Below are 17,469 nucleotides of genomic sequence, written 5' to 3' on the forward strand. Positions count from 1 at the left end.
TGAGACTATTACTAGTAAACTAAAGTAGTGTAACAGGAAAATCTATTGATAACCAGCTTGAAAGGCCTTGATTGTAAAGCTTCTGTCAGCCCAAGAAGCAGAAAGTGAACATGAAAGCATAGAGAGCCACAGAATTTCCTGTGCTGTCTTAAATGGTGACCTTCTTGCCACTGCCAGGCTCTTACCAGTAATTCTTCCCCACTCCCCCACCTCTCCAAAGCTAAAATCTGCTATCTGTTTTTCATGTCTGTGGGAGCCCGTTCTTGGGTTCCTTGTGGCTTTACCCAGCAGGTCCGAATAGAGGATGATCAGGACCACAGGCCTGAGTGCAGGTGTCTGAGATGGCTGTGCTGGGGGAGGAGGTCTTTCGCTCCACCCCTTGGCGTCTCTATAAAAACCCTGAGCCAGAGACAGTCGGGGCCCGTTGGAATAGGTTCCAGGCCCTCTCAAGGCTATCCTTTATTTTCTGTTTATCTCCGAGATATTCTCCGCGATAAATCCTTCTATCTAATATTTCCTGCTAATCGCACTCAAGAAAACTCTGGGGAACTGTGGGGGTGGTGGGTAAATGCCCCACACATGTCAAAGACTGTTATCCCCATAAAGTTCTATTTACTTAAATAGAATAATGTAACGAGTAGGCCCAGAGGAAGGTAGTGGGAATGAAAGCTGGTATTTAATGAAGTATCATTCCTAATTTGACACAAAGAGTGTATGGGTTCTGAAGGACTCCCTGCCCATGATAGGATTTAAACTCTATTATGTGTGATTCCAAAGCTCAGGTGTTGTTTTTAACTCTAATAGTGTTTTCCAAATGAGTCACGATTTGTTCAGGCATACTTCTGAGTATCTTTTGGGAGTTTTGCCTAGAGGTATTGAATTGGCATCACTCTTAGCCCCACACTTACCCAGCCATTTTCATGGTCATGCCCAGCAAGGATATTTCATTAAGTTTTGAACAAGGTCAGGAAGTGTTGATTAATTAGATGTTATAATTTCAATAACTGTTATATAATATTACTTATAAGTCTCTAATCTCTACATATTTTAACCAAAAACATACTAAGTGCTCAGAACATCATGAAATACTTTCTATATTTTTGCTTGAATACTGACCTTGCTCTGGTTAATATGGACAGTAGTTGTCCTACTGTAAAATTACAGTCTGTAAGTAATTCTGGTGAATTCCAAATAATCCTTACATAGTATTAAGATTGTTTCTAAGAGAAAAATCCTACAGTATATAAACATTTCATCCGTCATTAATTTTAATTGGTAAGAGACTACAAAATAGGAAAAGAATGTCTAGCTATATTTCATTCCATATAACAGATCTCAGAGGATTATAAAAAAATCAGGAGAAGGATGTGATAAAGGGTCTTCTTGTGTTGCATGACTCCTAGTCTTATAATAAAAACCTGGAGCCAGATATTGGGGTAAATGCTGAAAGATCAGTGAGACAAAGGAACAAGCCACAGCCACTTCTCACCTCGCCAACTCCACGAATCTTCTGACTGATTTTTAATTTTCTGGAATTTATATATTTTAATTAATCTTGAATTTATATATTTTAATTAATGCTCTTATTTTTAAATTTGGATTATGTCTTAGTTACTTTCTTGATGCTGTTATCAAATATCTTGACAAAAGCAACTTGAGGGATAAAGGGTTTATATGGGCTTATAGTTCTGTCAGAACATAGTCCATGGTGATCGGGAAGGTATGGTGGGTAGGAACTGAAGTCTGGCTGGTCACATAGCAGCTGTATTCAGGAAGCAGAGCATGAACAGGAAACGGGGTCAGTTTATAAAACTGAAAAGCCTAAGCCTAACAACCCACTTTCTCCTCCAGCAAGGCTCTTCCTCCTAAAGGTTCCACAGCCTTTCCAAATAAGGCCACCAGCTGGGAACCCAGTATCCAAACACGTGAGCCTATGGAGGCCATTTCTTGTTCAACCCACAACAGAATATTTTTATGAACTTCCTCAGTTCTTACTTATAATGGCCAAGAATGAACCCTATTGTTCATTCTTCAGAAAATGAAACAAACTACTAGAACTACGGTTTCTTCTGGATTCCAAAGCAATTTAGTACCTGTCAGTTCAATATAACTACTACCACATCCCAATGTTGGACTATAAAACTGAGCAGATGAGGTTCTCTGCCCTTGAGAAACACGAACACCTACGGAAATATAGTAAAACTAATTCCCATGTTAGTTACTTAAAACAGACATAATCGACACAGTCTAAAAATACATTAATTCCCATTGAACCAAGGAACACTACAAAGAAATTGTTACGTTTTTTTCTGGCGAAAGATACATGAGTGTTTGTCTTACAGGTAAGGATGAGGTGAAGAACAGCAAAGAGCAAGAATGTATAAATGTTACAGGCAGAGAAAATAAGAAATTTACTGGGAATTTTGCTGGAGGTAGAGGCAGATGGAACAACTTTGTGGTCAGACTATGACTGACTTGGTGTGCCCATGTAGGAAAAACAAGGATTTGCTTCTCTTTTCTCGTGACTGAAAAGCAAAGGTTTAACCAAACGAATAGCACAAACAAGTTCGAAGGGCCGAATTTATTTAATAATGTAGATACTTTACCGTGGTAGATAAATTTTCTTCACCAGAATCTCCATCCTCCTGTGTAGAACTCCGTACTAGGTGTTGTGGGTTGCAGTGGTGCCGGAGACATGGCTTCTGCTGCTGTTTAGTAGATTATGTACCGAGGTAAACAGGCATGAAATAATGTAAGAAAATGGGAAACAGTCTGAGGTGATACACTGAATGTGCCACTCAAGGAAACTAACCTGGAGCTGAGGAGATAGTTCACACAAGCATGAAGACCTTTATTCAGATCCCCAGCACCTATAAAAAAAAAAAAAAAGTAATGGCTCAAGTGCCATTCAAGCCAGACATGTTGGCACATGTCTTTAATTCTAGCACTGTGGAGGTCAAGACAGGCCGATCTCTGAGAGGCTAGCCTGGCCACTCACAGCTAAATCCTAACATGGAGAAGCAGAGATGGGAGAGGAGGGGCAAGAGAGCCACTCTATATGAATTAGTAAACTCCAGGTTCAGCAAGGTACTCTGTCTCAAAACTAAGCTGAAAAACCTGCCCCAAACAAAGCAGGGTCTCTATTTAGTCCTGGCTCTCCTGAAACTCATTAAGAAAACCAAGTTGGCCTCAAATTTACAGAGACTCTCCTGTCTCTGCTACCTGAGTGCTGGGATTAAAGACATGCACTATCACACCCAGCCTATTTGTTGTTGTTTTAATAAGTAATGGTAAGACTTTTGAACATATTTAATGCAACTGGTTTTCATCACAGTATACACATAGAGATACACTAGCTGCCTCTTTTTTACTGATCACAATGTCTACAGTAATCAGTAATTTATTAACTACCCACTATGAATGGTGCTGCAAGGATGGAGATGATGATGACGGTGGCTATAAATAGTAAATGCACATTAACAACTATTTCCTACTACCAAGCATTGCAGCTAAACACTAAATCATAAACTTCATTGTAACCCTATGAACATAGTTTCTATTTCACTCTTACTTAAATTAACCTATTTCTATTAATCTGCATTTTGCCATGTGGCTTTTACCTCTACTCCACTTTGTGTGCCCCACTCATTCTGTGTCTGGCTAGCGGCCCTCTGACTCCACCCTTCTTCCTCCCAGCATTCTCAGTTTGGCTGTCCTGCCTATACTTCCTGCCTGGTTACCGGGCAGTCAGTTCTTTATTAACCAATAAGAGTAATATATATTCACAGCATACAGAAGGATTATTCCACAGCATGAGTTAATTCCAAGAACCCACGTGGTAGGAGAAAACTGACATAGGAAATTGCCCTCTAACCTCCAAAGGGTGCTACCACAAGAAAAAACAGTATGGACAGTGTTGCCAGATCATCAGCTTTTCAGAAGACCAAAAGGCTGACAATATTGACTATCTTAGTTAGGGTTTCTATCGCTGTGATAAAACAACATGACCAAAATCAACTTGGGGAGGAAAGGGTTTGTTTCAGTTTATAGTTTCACATTATAGGCTGTCACTGAGAGGAGTCAGGTGGGGCCCAGAAGTTAAACAAGGCAAGAACCTGAAGCCAAGAGCACTGATGGCAGAGGCCATCGAGGAGTGCTTGCTTATACACCCCAAGACCACCTACCCAGGGGTGGCACCATCCACAGTGGGCTAGGCCCTCCCACAGCAATCATTAATTAAGAAAATGCACCACAGACTTCTGTACAGGCAAATCACTTGGAGGCATTTTCTCGATTGAGAATCCCTCTTTCCATCCATCTTCCAACTTGTGTTGACAGTCAACCAGTCAGTACAGTTGTGCATACTTGCAGTTACAGCACTCAGGAAATGGAGGTAGTTATAGCCCGTTCTGTACTAAATATGAGCAAGCACTTGCCTCAAAAGAAAATCTGTTAGGGACCTTCTAATTGATTGTTAATAATAAAATTCAAAACAAAATAACTGTAAGCTGCTAATTTGTAGTTTGGACTTTGTGGACCTATAGAGAAAACAAATAGAATTTGCATATTTTTAACTTCAGAGATAGCTCTAATTTAAAATATAAGTTTGAGAAACTTCTACAGAGATACCTAATACAGAAGAAAAAGGAATACAGGCCAGAAACTTGGAAAACTCTGTAGAACAAAATGGGAAGAAAACCAAATGAGACAGCACACAGGAGCCACGTTGTGGGGGAGGAGTGGGAGGGTCAAGCAGGCTGCACAATGCCTTCTTGAATAACAGTCAAAGTTACTAATTTGATCAACTTTTAATATATTATGTACTGCCATTAAAAATTAACCGAAAATGTTGAAAAAGGAAGTATAATTATGGACCAAAGCCAGATACTACTTTATTCCACAGTAGCATGGAATTTTATTCTTTATTTTCTTTTTAGAAGACTGTGGCAGATTAAAGGAGTGCTTGACAATAAAAGCAGTTAAGAACAGTGCTGTCTCCTCCCTAAATCTGAGACAGCAAGAAGTGGGGGAGGGGATACTCAGTGGAAGGTCATGGAGAAGATGGAGTCTGCCCTTACAGAGTATTTCCTAACCCCAACCCAGCTCTTTGTTTCTCTTCAGATACTGAGCTTACACACAAGGTTTCATTTCAAGCAAAGCTCAATTTTGAAACTCCTAAGAGTCTGTTGTTCATGTTTGTGTGAATTCTGACAACATTGGACAGACCTCATCAGTAGAAAGCATCCTCTCCACAGCATGGAGGAGAGGGCACTGAGATTTTACAGTTCAAAAGTAACTTAGAGCAGGTTACTTTACAGATAAAAGTTAAAAATTCCAAAAGATAGGTTAGTGACTAGTAAGAAATAATTGTTGCCTTTTAAGCTACCAAATCTTGGTAGTTGTTGTTATTTATTAGGTGGTGCAATGTCGTTAAGTGGCGCTGTTTACTGTGCGAGAAAAGCCACAAGGTACACCAAACCCACTATAAGAGTTTATTAAGGGAAGGGAACAGAAGGGGTGTGCATAGGCCTATGGGGAATGAACATGCGGGAAGAGGGATAAGTGGAACCCACTTTTATAGTCGTGCCCCCCCCACACACGTACACATGAGCATATAGGCCTATGTAGCTACACCACGCATGCACATAGATCTCGCTGCTCACGGATTATGTAGGACATAGCCCTGAGATCACTTAACATCTTGCCAGTGCATGCACGGTCATGTAGCTGGGGAAGTAGCTAGGAATTCTAACAGTTATTTCCATGCAACAGTAGATAAATAAAAATATTAGTGTACAGTTAATGACATGTTGTGTAGGTCTTTGAGACCAGGTTGTGATATTCAGGTATCATCAATATGAAACTATTGTAGGTGTACTTGGGAAAGGGAACTAGCATGAATTAAATGATATTCCATTAGCTTCTCACTGGAGTGCAGCTTAAGAAATACTGACTAGTATTTAGTCAGTCCACTATAGACTGCTGGCAATGGTTGAGAGAGTGCCTGAGCTGACCTACTCTGGTGATCGGATGGCCAAACACCCTAACTGTCATGATAGAACTCTCATACAGTGACTGATGGAAGCAGATGCAGAGATCCATGGCCAAGCCCCAGGTGGAGTTCCAGGAGTCCAATTGGTGTGAGAGAGGAAGGTTTATATGAGCAAGAGATATTGAGACCGTGATTGGAAAAAGCACAGAGACAAATAGCCAAACTAGTGGAAACACATGAACTGTGAACCAATAGCTGAGGAGCCCCCATGGAACTGGTCCAGGCCCTCTGGATAAGTGAGACAGTTGATTAGCTTGAACTGTTTAGGAGGCCCCCAGGCAGTGGAACTGGGACCTGCCCTTGGTGCATGAGCTAGCCTTTTGGAACCTAGGGCCTATGGTGAGACACTTTGCTCAGCCTTGTTGAAGGGAGGAGGGGACTGGACCTGCCTCAACTGAATCTACCCACCTGGGCTGACTCCCCAGGGGAGACCTTGCCTTGGAGGAGGTGGGAATGGAGGATGGATTCGGGGGAAGACTGGGAGGTGGGAGGAGGGAGGACAGGGGAATCCGTGGCTGATATGTAAAATTAAATTAATTATAAAATACTATTTTTTTAAAAAAAGAAGTAATGACTAGTGCAAGCAGATATTTTCAAGTACTTTCTTAGAAGTTTTAGAAAGCAGAACACCATATATAGAAGTAGTAACTAATGGTTCCATGCTAAATTAGTTGATATTACAAATATCCACTAATATTGTGTAGTTGTATAACTTCTGTGACTCAGACAATTGTGTCACCATTAATATTCTTCCTCATAGTTAAAATCTAATTTTACTTGCTTTATCCCAATACCTGTGAGTTTTGTAGAAATTTTTCTACAAGATAACAAACAGTACACATAGCAGTTCAAAATTCCAAGATTAGCAAATAATGAAGAGTTTGTTTCTACTCAAGCATTTCCTAGGATGCATTTTCTGAAATCTTTTCTGCCTACTGCTTGCATTTTGGGTGTCTCTCAAATTAAGAAGACATTTGTATTGGACCAGAATTCTTACCTATTTGCTAGGTGATTAGTTTCCCAATTAAACATTTGATGACTTGATTTTACCTTGTAAAGATAATGCTATGTTACAAGGAAAGCTGTGGGGAAAGTACACTTTTGTGCTTTGCTGCTTTTCTTAAAAAAAAAAAAAAAAAAAAAAAAAAAACAAGGTCATGGGCCCCCAGCTGGATCAGGCCCTCTGAATAGGTGAGACAGTTTGGCTTGATCTGTTTGGGAGGCATCTAGGCAGTGGGACCGAGTCCTGTGCTCATTGCATGAGTTGGCTGTTTGAAACCTGGAGCTTATGCAGGGACGCTTGGCTCAGTCTGGGAGGAGGGGACTGGACCTGCCTGGACTGAGTCTACCAGGTTGATCTCAGTCCTCAGGGGAGGCTTTGCCCTGGAGGAGGTGGGAATGGGGAGTGGGCTGGGGTGAGGGGAGAGGGGGGGAGGGGAGAACAGGGGAACCAGTGGCTGATATGTAGAACTGAATTGTATTGTAAAATAAAATTAAATTAAATTAAAAAAATATTAAAATCTTTTCACACCAAATACATTTCTTTGTAAAGCACATTTTATTATTTTAGCTTACTGTGTTGTTGTTTTTTTGAACCAATCTGAATTTCTTGTATTCTTCTGTTTAACCACTTTTGATATCACCATTGTAAACAATCTCTCTTTGAGACTTTTTTTCCCGGCAACTCTAGATTGTGTCAAGTTGACAATTAAAGCTACCAACCATGACAAGTAGAACTCAGTTTTTCACTGAATGATTGAAATCTGTCTTCACTGGCTTTTTCACATTTGTCAGAGTGGACATTTTAAAAAAGACAAAAGAAGAAAAAAGCTAATGCAGTTATACTATACACTAACTTAATGACTTTCTGTCACATTACTGGCAAAAATCCCAAGAAAAAATGTTGTTATTTAAATGACTATAAAAGTTTTATTGATACAGTAAATATTTAGGAAAAGTTTTAAGAACGTTTTCTTTTAATTCTAACTATTTTTTAAAACCATAAGTAAGACAGAAAGTTTTCTCTTTTTTTCCCCTGCTGACAAGCTCACATACCCCTAGTCTGCTATTAAAGTGATGTACCTTTCATTTTTTTTCCCCTCCTTATGGGTCTGTTATGGGTCTGTATTCTCCATTACTATCTTTAATTCTAGCTCGAGCAGAAAGCAAAATTCTTCCATTTACTGACTTTCACTCCAGTGAACATGTAAGCAAATTAAATATACACATCTAAATAAATATATATACATAAATATATACATATAAATACATTTGTGTATATTTAGTGCTGTTGAATGAACCTAAGACCCCACACATACTAGGCAAGCATCCTACCCCTACATTATATTTCTAGCCTCAAGCAAAGTACCTATACTTTCTTCATATCTTTATCTATGTAAATAGTTTTTCCTATATTATCAGTAGCAAAGATTATTGCCCTTCACAATGCTAAAAAGCATTTTGACCCTGATTAACAGTGGAAGAGAATGCTCTTTGTGAATGAGCTGAACTGTTCCAATTTTTTTTTTTTTTCTATGCCCTTTCACCTCCTTCGGGCCCCTCAATAGTTCTGGAACCTGCTCTGGTAATCACTTGATTGCTTGATACTTACATTGATTTTTTTCAGTGGACTTTAATATATTCATTAGGGTGTGGGTTTTCTGACCTTAGGATGGAAATTATAAAGTTTTGAAGTACCTACAGCATGCTATAATTGGAAAATGCAGAACTCGTGACTGTCTTTATGAGTAACAAATGCACAGAGTTTTATCAACTGTGTGTCCCTAAAGCAAACTGTGTAAATAGACTATTCTTCTAGTTTAATTTTGCTTAGGCAGCACTTCTTTCTTTATAGTAGTCAGCATTGTTAACATTTTTGAGAAGTCATAGACTTGATGGGGATCTGTGGGGGAGCTGTTGAGTTACAGAAGAAATCATTACAGCAGGAAGTGAACTGTGTGCTATTATAAACACTCAGTGACTCAGCAGATTCCCTTTCTGTCTGAAGTGCAAACGTTTTGTTTTTAATTTCTCTAGCTTTACAGTTGTCCTTTTTGTCACTGGTAGATTTTCCTGTGATTTGAGAGATGTAAAGACAAACTGCTTTCTGCTTTCAAGGTTTTCAGTATTGGCATAATGAAAGCAGAGGGAACCCTCCGTCAACCGAATGCTGTACTGTTGATGATGGGGGTTACAATGAAGAAGTCATAGAACCATCTGGAATGCCTGGGAGAAATTGGTCTGTTTTGTTATACTCTTGGAGGATATTTCCAGCTAATAAAATTAGATTTGGAATTGTAATCTTAGAAGCAAACCTGAAAATATGTAACTCATCTTTTAGAATTTGGCAAGTTCTCTGTGTATCTCCAATATCTACAGGCAGTAATAGGACTGAGATAGGCATTTATGAAGACGGATGTCAGTAAATGATAAAGATAGTGTAACAGCTTCAGGTGATCTAACACCTCTTCTGACCTCTACAGGGACCTGTACTTAACACGCACATACCCATAGTCACACACACACACACACACACACACACACACACACACACACACACACGGAGAGGGAGAGGAAGAGGGAGAGGGAGAGGGAGAGAGAATAATAAAATAAAGCATTGAATAAAGAAATTGAAGAAGACAGATTCAATATTGTAAAAATAGCTATATTAGCAAAAATAGTCTATAGATTTAATGCAGTCACCATCAAAATTCCAGTGACATCCTTCACAGAATTGGTAAAACAATCCAAAAATTAATTTCTAAGCACAAGAGACCATGGATAGCCAAAGCAGTCCTAAGCAGAAGAAGCAATGCTGGAGACATCACAGTACCTGATCTCAAAATATACCACAGAGACATAGTAGCAAAAAAGTGTGTTACTGGAACAAAACAAACATACAGACCAGCAAAATAAAATAGAGGACCCAGAAGTAAACCCATACAACTACAGCCATGTAATTTTCAACCAAGTTGTAAAAAACATATATTGAAAAAAGACAGCCTCTTTAACATTTAGTACTGTGAAAACAGTATCTAGCTATCAAAGAATGAAACTATTCCTGTCTCTCACCATGCACAAAATTAATTCAAAATGGGATCAAAGATTTTAATGTAAGATTTGGAAACTTAGAAAATTCTGAAGGAACAAATAGGTTAAAAATATATTCCAAGATATAGGCATAGGCAAGGACTTTTTTTAAAGGACTCTATTAGGAAATAATCCCAAGAAATCACAAATGGAATTAAATGAAATTTAAAAGCTTTTGCACAGTAAAAAAAAAAAAAATCATCAGAATGAAAAGAAACCTATAGAGTTAGGGAAAGTCATTGCCAGCTATACATCAGACAGGGGCTTAATGTCTAATACAAAGAACTGCCAAAATTAAATACCAAAATAAATAAACCATCTAATCAGTAAATGGGCTAATGAACATAAGGCAATTCTGAAAAGAAGAAATACAAATAGCCAACAAGCATTTGAGAATGTATGCAACATCTGTATTCATTTAAGAAATGCAAAGTATAACTGCTTTAAGATTCCATCTCACCCCATTCATAATGACTATCACAAAGCAAACATGAGCAAAGACTGACAATAATGTAGGGAAAGAGGAGTCCTTACCCACTTACAAGCTGGTGCAGCCCCCTAAGAAGTCAGTGTGGAGGTTCCTACACCTAAAAATAAAACTACCGTATTACCCAGCTAGGGGCTGGAGAGATGGCTCCATGGTTAAGATTGCTTACCATCGCAGAAAACCTAAATTCAATTCCCAACACATGGTTCACAACCATAACTCCAATTCCTTCATATCTGATGCCTTCTTCTGACCTCTATAAGTACCAGACATACACATGGTGCACATACGTATAGAAAGCAAACACTCAAACACAAATTAAACAGACTCCTCCTAGGTATCTACCCGAAGCAATCTAAGTGGACATACTACAAAAATACTTGCACATCCACTATTAATTACCTCACTGTTCACAATAGCTCAAAATGGAACCAGTCTAGATAAAGAAAATGTGGTATATATAGTGGACATTTTCAGCCATAAAGAAAAGTGAAATCACAACACTTGCAGGGAAATGGATATGAGTGGGCATCACCATCATGTTAAATTAAATAAGCTAGACTCAAAGACAAATGCCACATTTTCCATTTGTATGTGTTTGTGGGTCATAAAACCAGAAAGAAGATGGTGGAGGGGTGGAAGAAATATTAAGGGAAGTAGGAAATAGGGTAATGGGATACATATTAGCTACTTTTCTATTGCTGTGAAAAACACCATGACCAAGACAACTTTGAAAATGCTTAATTGGTCTTAAGGTTTTAGAGGGTTGAGAGTCCATCATGGCTGAGTACCATGGCAGCAGGCAGAATTCATGTTGGCGGGAGCAACTGAGAGCTCATATCTTGACTTGCAAGCAGGATGCAGAGTATGCACTGGGGATGGTGGGAATCTTTTGAAGCCTTAAAGCCTCCTCCCCACCCCCGCAGTAACACATCTCCTCTAACAAGGCCATACTTCTTTTTTTTTTTTTTTTTCTTTTTTTGGTTTTTCGAGACAGGGTTTCTCTGTGTAGCTTTGCGCCTTTCCTGGGACTCACTTGGTAGTACAGGCTGGCCTCGAACTCACAGAGATCCTCCTGGCTCTGCCTCCCAACTGCTGGGATTAAAGGCGTGCGCCACCACCACCCAGCAAGGCCGTACTTCTTAATCCTTCCCAAACAGTTCCTAACTGAGACCAAGTATTCAAACATGTAAACATGTGAAGACCATTCTCATCCCAACCACCACAGGATATATATAGTGTAAAAGCAAAGGTGATAGATACTCTTTGGGAGGAAGAAAGGGACTATCAGGAGGGGTTCAGGAATATGAGGGATAAAATAAGAAGAGTATAACTTAACAGCATAACAGCTGTCTTATTGTTATATATCTTATCTACATTTCCTACATTTTATACACATTTTAATAAGCTTATTTAAGCCTCTTCCCTACATTCCTAAGTTTCACTTGGTTACAACATATTATCTTTTTAATATGTTGCTACATTTGATTTGCTATAATTTCATTTAGAATTTTTTCATCTATGTTTATGAAACATTGGATTACTTTAAAATTTTTACATATATTTAGATAGATGATAGATACATACAGCCGTGTGTGTGTGTGTGTGTGTGTGTGTGTGTGTGTGTGTAGTTTGTGTGCAGACATATGTACATACCATGGCTCACATGTGGAGGTCAGAAGATAGGAATACAGTGCTAGAATTCATTGAATTCTAACTTTTTTTATAGAATTGAATAGTGTAGCATTAAATATTCACTTATCAGCTGGGATTAAAGCCATGTGCCACCACTACCCAGCAATTTTCATCTTGACTTTTTTTGGGGGGTGGTGTAATATGTTTGTGTGAATGCAAATATTATTAACTTTTCCTGGGAAATTGTAGACAAATTTTCTATTAGCCCCAGAAAAGAAAAAAAAATTAAACCAAAGTAATAGTTCCCCCAGAGTCCAGCTTACTGGGATTGCTTCTTCCAGGAGCATGGATGACTCAAAAGCAAAACCCTGTCCTAGCATGATTGATGATTTCATGAAAGCTGTATTCCTGGAGCTCCCTTCCCTGCACAGTTTACAGCCAACTTGGTCTCAAAGTCTACTCTGCCTAGCAGTTGTTACTGCTTATAAGGGTGGGAAGAGGCTTTGTCTATCTTACAAGTTTTAGGAACTTCCTAAGACTCCTAAATATTTTGCTTCCTGAGCCTTTTAAGTTTTGTTCCTATTCTAAATCTTAAGGAGTCTTTCTTCCTGATGAAATGTTTCAAATCAAAGGAAATTGTATGCAACACTGAGTGTCCTGACTCATGTGTACCTGTGAAGTACTCAGGTCAAGGTCAGGTATCTTTCTCAATTATTTTCTATCTTAGTTCTTGAGGCATGGTCTTTCACTAAACCTGGAACATGCTGACTTCACTAGAATGACTGGCCAGTGAAAAACCCCAGGAGCCTCCTACCTCCACATTTAATATGATGAGATTGTAGATATATGAATCACACCTACCTTTTCACTTAGGATCTGGATACCCAAAACCAGGACCTCATGCTTACCAGCAAGCACTTTATTGACTAGGCCATCTCCCAGCACCTTCTCTAAATTGTTGTGTACCTACAGACATAGCCATAGCATAGTTGACTTATTTTCTGAAATGTAAAAAGTGCTTTGTTTGTAAGCATATCATCACAATAACCATTTTAATAGCAGCATGATAGTCAAGTGTGTTAATAAGGTACTGATCATTTGCCTTTTTCTCCTATAATGAGCATTAAAGTCACTAACTTTGTAAGGGGTAGGTACTGAAAAAAACTCAACAATAAATGGTGTGCATGTGTGTTTGTGTGTCCACTTCCCCAGGCCTAGGATTACATGCATTGTAATCCATTGCACTGTCATATCTTGCTTTTAAGAGTGCTAGTCACCTAAACTCAGATCTTCATACTTATGTCCCAAGTGCTCTTAACTGAGCTACCTCCTCAGCCCCCAGAATAAGCTTTTTTGCTGAGCTTTAAAACCACTTACAAGTACATGTCATGAGAGATACATTCTCACCTTTTGTCTATTGTACATATTACACTTAAGTCCCTGAAATAATACCGTTAGGATCTCCTATTCTTTTTGTTTATTCCATTGTAATAAGCCTCTAACCTCTCAGCTTGCAGTGCTGTTATAAGTTCATCAGTCATCACATACTCTGCGATTATCATCTCCCCACATAGATTTTAGAAATATTGTACACCGGAACATCATAGTGCCTGACTTTGAGTTAATGAAAATATGGGTTTCTAATAAATACTTGAGGATAAGGTTTATTTGTTTCTTTATTTCTAAACATAGGTTTAAGAATCTTTAAGAATATTTAAAATTCCCAAATTTATAAATATATTAATGAAAGAAAGGCCAAATTAATATTCTACTAGAATGATAAAAATATCTCATTATTTTTAAAACTATCAAATGAAGAGATTGAATCAAATATTGATTCTTGTTTTGTGCATTCATGTGTGCACATGCATATATATGTACATGCTTACATTGAATATAGAACTCAGAACTTCATATTGTTCCTTTTAGCAATGTCTCAGGTAGTGAGTACACAAGGGAGTGATGTGACGCTTAATAAGAACATCATGTCTTACTACTCCTCGTGGTCCACCTATTGACTATCAACAACTCTAACATCACAAGAGACAGGGCCAGATGTGCCCCTTGAGATGGTACCATCTGAGAAGTATTTTTGCCAGACAATCCTGAATCTAATCAGACCATTAGACATTGCCAATCCATAGGAAACACGGGGGCCAAAAGAATGTTAAATGATAGCACTCCACTATAGTCAGCAACTGCTATAGGACAGATAAATGGTCCTTTTTTTTTTTTTTTTTTTTTTCAACAAAGTCTAGCTTAAAACAGACCCTAAAGTAGAACTGATTTGAGTTGTGGTCTAACAAATGCTAATATGTTTCCTTATTTGGATCCTATCTGAATTCAACAAAACTGTGAAAGTAACACTAAAGAAAAGAGGGAAATGGAATTTTCTTACACTTGGAAGACAATTGGAAATTGAAACCCCAAACTGAGATTTTTACATTAAACAGCTCCAGTTAACTATTTTGAATAGTGGATTTGCAGAAACTCTGCATGAAATAATTTGTTATCAGGATAACTGATGATCAGTGGACCCCACATGCTTATTGGTACAGATGACAGTAAGAATCATGTTTCTTGAGACCTCTCTCAAGTATTCCACACACTATTAAGTAATATTGAAAGTCAAGTAGATATGGTGGCACACGCCTACATCCCAACATTTAGGTGGAGGCAGGATTATTGTGAGTTCAAGATCATCTTTGACTACATAGCAGGTTTGAAGTCAGCTAAGGCTACATGAGACCTGACCTAAAAAGTGGTACTGAACTATCACAAGATAACAGTTGACATGTATTTTGGTGTTCATGCCCCATTGTCTGTTGTAGCAAAGAGTTGGAAACAACCTTACCTGGAACAGAAAAAAAAAAAAAAATGCTGTATATTCTTACAGTAGAATGCCCAACTCTAGCTCTGTGGCCTCTGTTTTCTCATGTTACTGAAGTGGGAAGTATTACCTGTGTCTGTAGGTCATTAAAACTGCTTTGAGAACTGAATTAAATACAGTAAGGAAGTCCTAATCAGTTTAGATAGTTGTACATTATTCTTAAAGATCATAGCATGTTTTATGACATTGGACCTGCCAGCTAGCCTTCTTTCCTGATAGGTAGTTTCCCTCTGAATCCCCTAAATGAAGCTATGAGCCATTTCTAGCCAAACAGACTTTAGACAGTTCCTGCATACTCACATAACTCCTGATCATCTCCTCAGATGATTTGTGTCCGTATGAGGATTTTAATTGGGCCTGTTGTTTGGTGAGCACCATGAGTCTGTTCTCCACATCCTGTCTCATGCTGGGTTTCTTTTGAAAGCTTTGTCGGAAATGAATGGCATTGCTTAATCTAGTACCTTCAGGGCTATTTGTTCTAGATAAGGAAGGAAGTCGACACGTTTTTAAATATCTTAAAAAATTGGATGACAAAATATCATTTGTTTCTTTAGGACATAATTATAAGAAGTGTTATGAACTGTAGAGTAAATATTTATGCCAGAGTAAGGGTAAAAGAGATGTCATTTGACAAGTATTCCCTGTTACCCTCAGGATAGTCACTAAGAGAACACATGGACCAGTATGGGAAACCTTCCCAAAAAAAGTCTGCTTCAAACCAAAGAAATGACTAGAATAAGAGACAGTTTTTGTCCATAGTTGCTTATTTTCCGTTTACTAATAAACCTGTGCTACTGTCACTGGTTCCAATGAATCTGAAACCCTAAAAAGTCACATTACATCTCTTTACCCATAATTATATTAAAGTTCCATTTTATAGAATATGGTAATTTTTGTATCTTAAGGAAAGTGTAATCAGATGTGGTAGAGAAGGTCTCTAATCCTATTACACCTTACCTTAACCTGAAGCTGGAGACTCCTGAGTTTGAAGCCCGCCTGGGATTGTTAGGTAGTGAATTCTAGAACAGCTGAGTCCCTGTTGTTAAATACATACATACATTACACATACATACATACATACATACATACATCCTGAGTTTGAAGCCTGCCTGGGGTTGTTAGGTAGTGAATTCTAGAACAGCTGAGTCTCTGTTGTTAAATACATACATACATTACATACATACGTACGTACCACCACCTCATTTCTGTTCTCACAGAGTCTCAGATGGGCAGTGAAGACATGCAGTATTTCTTCTACCTACTTTCTGTAGAGTTCTGCTTTTATATGCTAGTTGAAGCTATGATGATGTCTAGGCAGAAAAGGCTTCACTGCCCTCTGCTGGTCCTAAGAACATACTTGTCCATCGGTACAGTGTCCATACTAACTGGGACACATGTTCCCTCCTCACAATTGAGCATGACATGAAATCACCAAGAAAGAAGGCGTGTTCATGCTCTAAAGAGGTAATATTTTAAGTGCTTTGGAATTAATGATTTCTTATACATAGTTTAAGCAGATGCTATAGCTGTGTGGGGACTGGCTTACTACCACAAAATTACCTTGTGATCCTTTATCCTGTTGTAATTCTCACCTAAAAAACGGACTATGCTCTGGCTCTTTGAGCCACTGTCATTCTGTTTTACACCATTTTTCTGCCTTTGAATATATGGTCTCATTTTGTTGAAAAATTAGAAAAGTTTTAGATATTTATTTAGTTTATGTGTAAACAGGAAAATTATTTCAATGGATATATGACCAGGAAAGCAATATATAGCATGGCTGAGATCAATGCTTAAGAAAGGCAGGGCTTCATTAACCTGTCAGATTCATGGAGAATGCTCCTAAACCTACTATGAAGACTGATGCAGACAGCTCAGTTATCTGAACTTGTCTACATTTATATTGTGTCAAGACTACAAACTATTTAGAGCTTCCATAGTTTACAATGTGCTGCATTTGTAAGAAATGGTTCTACTTTTTGGTTATACTCAAGGGAAGGCAACTTAGAATTACGTTTGGGCGGAGGGGGTATGAGGCAGGGTCTCTCTACATAGTCCTGGCTGTCCTAGAGTCACTATATAGACCAAGCTGGCTTTGACCTCACAGAGATCCACCTCCCTCTGCCTCCAAAATGCTAGGATTAAAGGCATGTGCCACTACACCCAGCTCAGAATTATGCTTTATCTTATTTGAATTTTATGCTTCTACAATCTCTTTGAGACATATGGCATATTTTCTCTCATGAAAAATCTAAGAGGCTCATACACACACACACACACACACACACACACACACACACATGTGAGACATGAAAG

The 17,469-nt window shown here is 38.5% G+C and overlaps 1 protein-coding gene and 1 long non-coding RNA gene across 2 annotated transcripts in view; one reads left to right on the top strand and one right to left on the bottom strand.

Moving 5' to 3' along the window:
* The window catches only part of Sbf2 (SET binding factor 2), a 352,132-nt gene that overhangs the window by 256,290 nt on the left and 78,373 nt on the right, over positions 1-17,469 (top strand).
* Positions 2,567-15,828, bottom strand: LOC119089175. Its single transcript, XR_005093046.1, has 2 exons — positions 15,454-15,828; positions 2,567-2,870 (listed from the first exon to the last, which is right to left on the bottom strand). It is a non-coding gene; the product is annotated as an uncharacterized LOC119089175 (long non-coding RNA).

This window comes from Peromyscus leucopus, chromosome 1 (genome assembly GCF_004664715.2).
Source record: "Peromyscus leucopus breed LL Stock chromosome 1, UCI_PerLeu_2.1, whole genome shotgun sequence".
Taxonomy (NCBI): Eukaryota; Metazoa; Chordata; class Mammalia; order Rodentia; family Cricetidae; genus Peromyscus; species Peromyscus leucopus.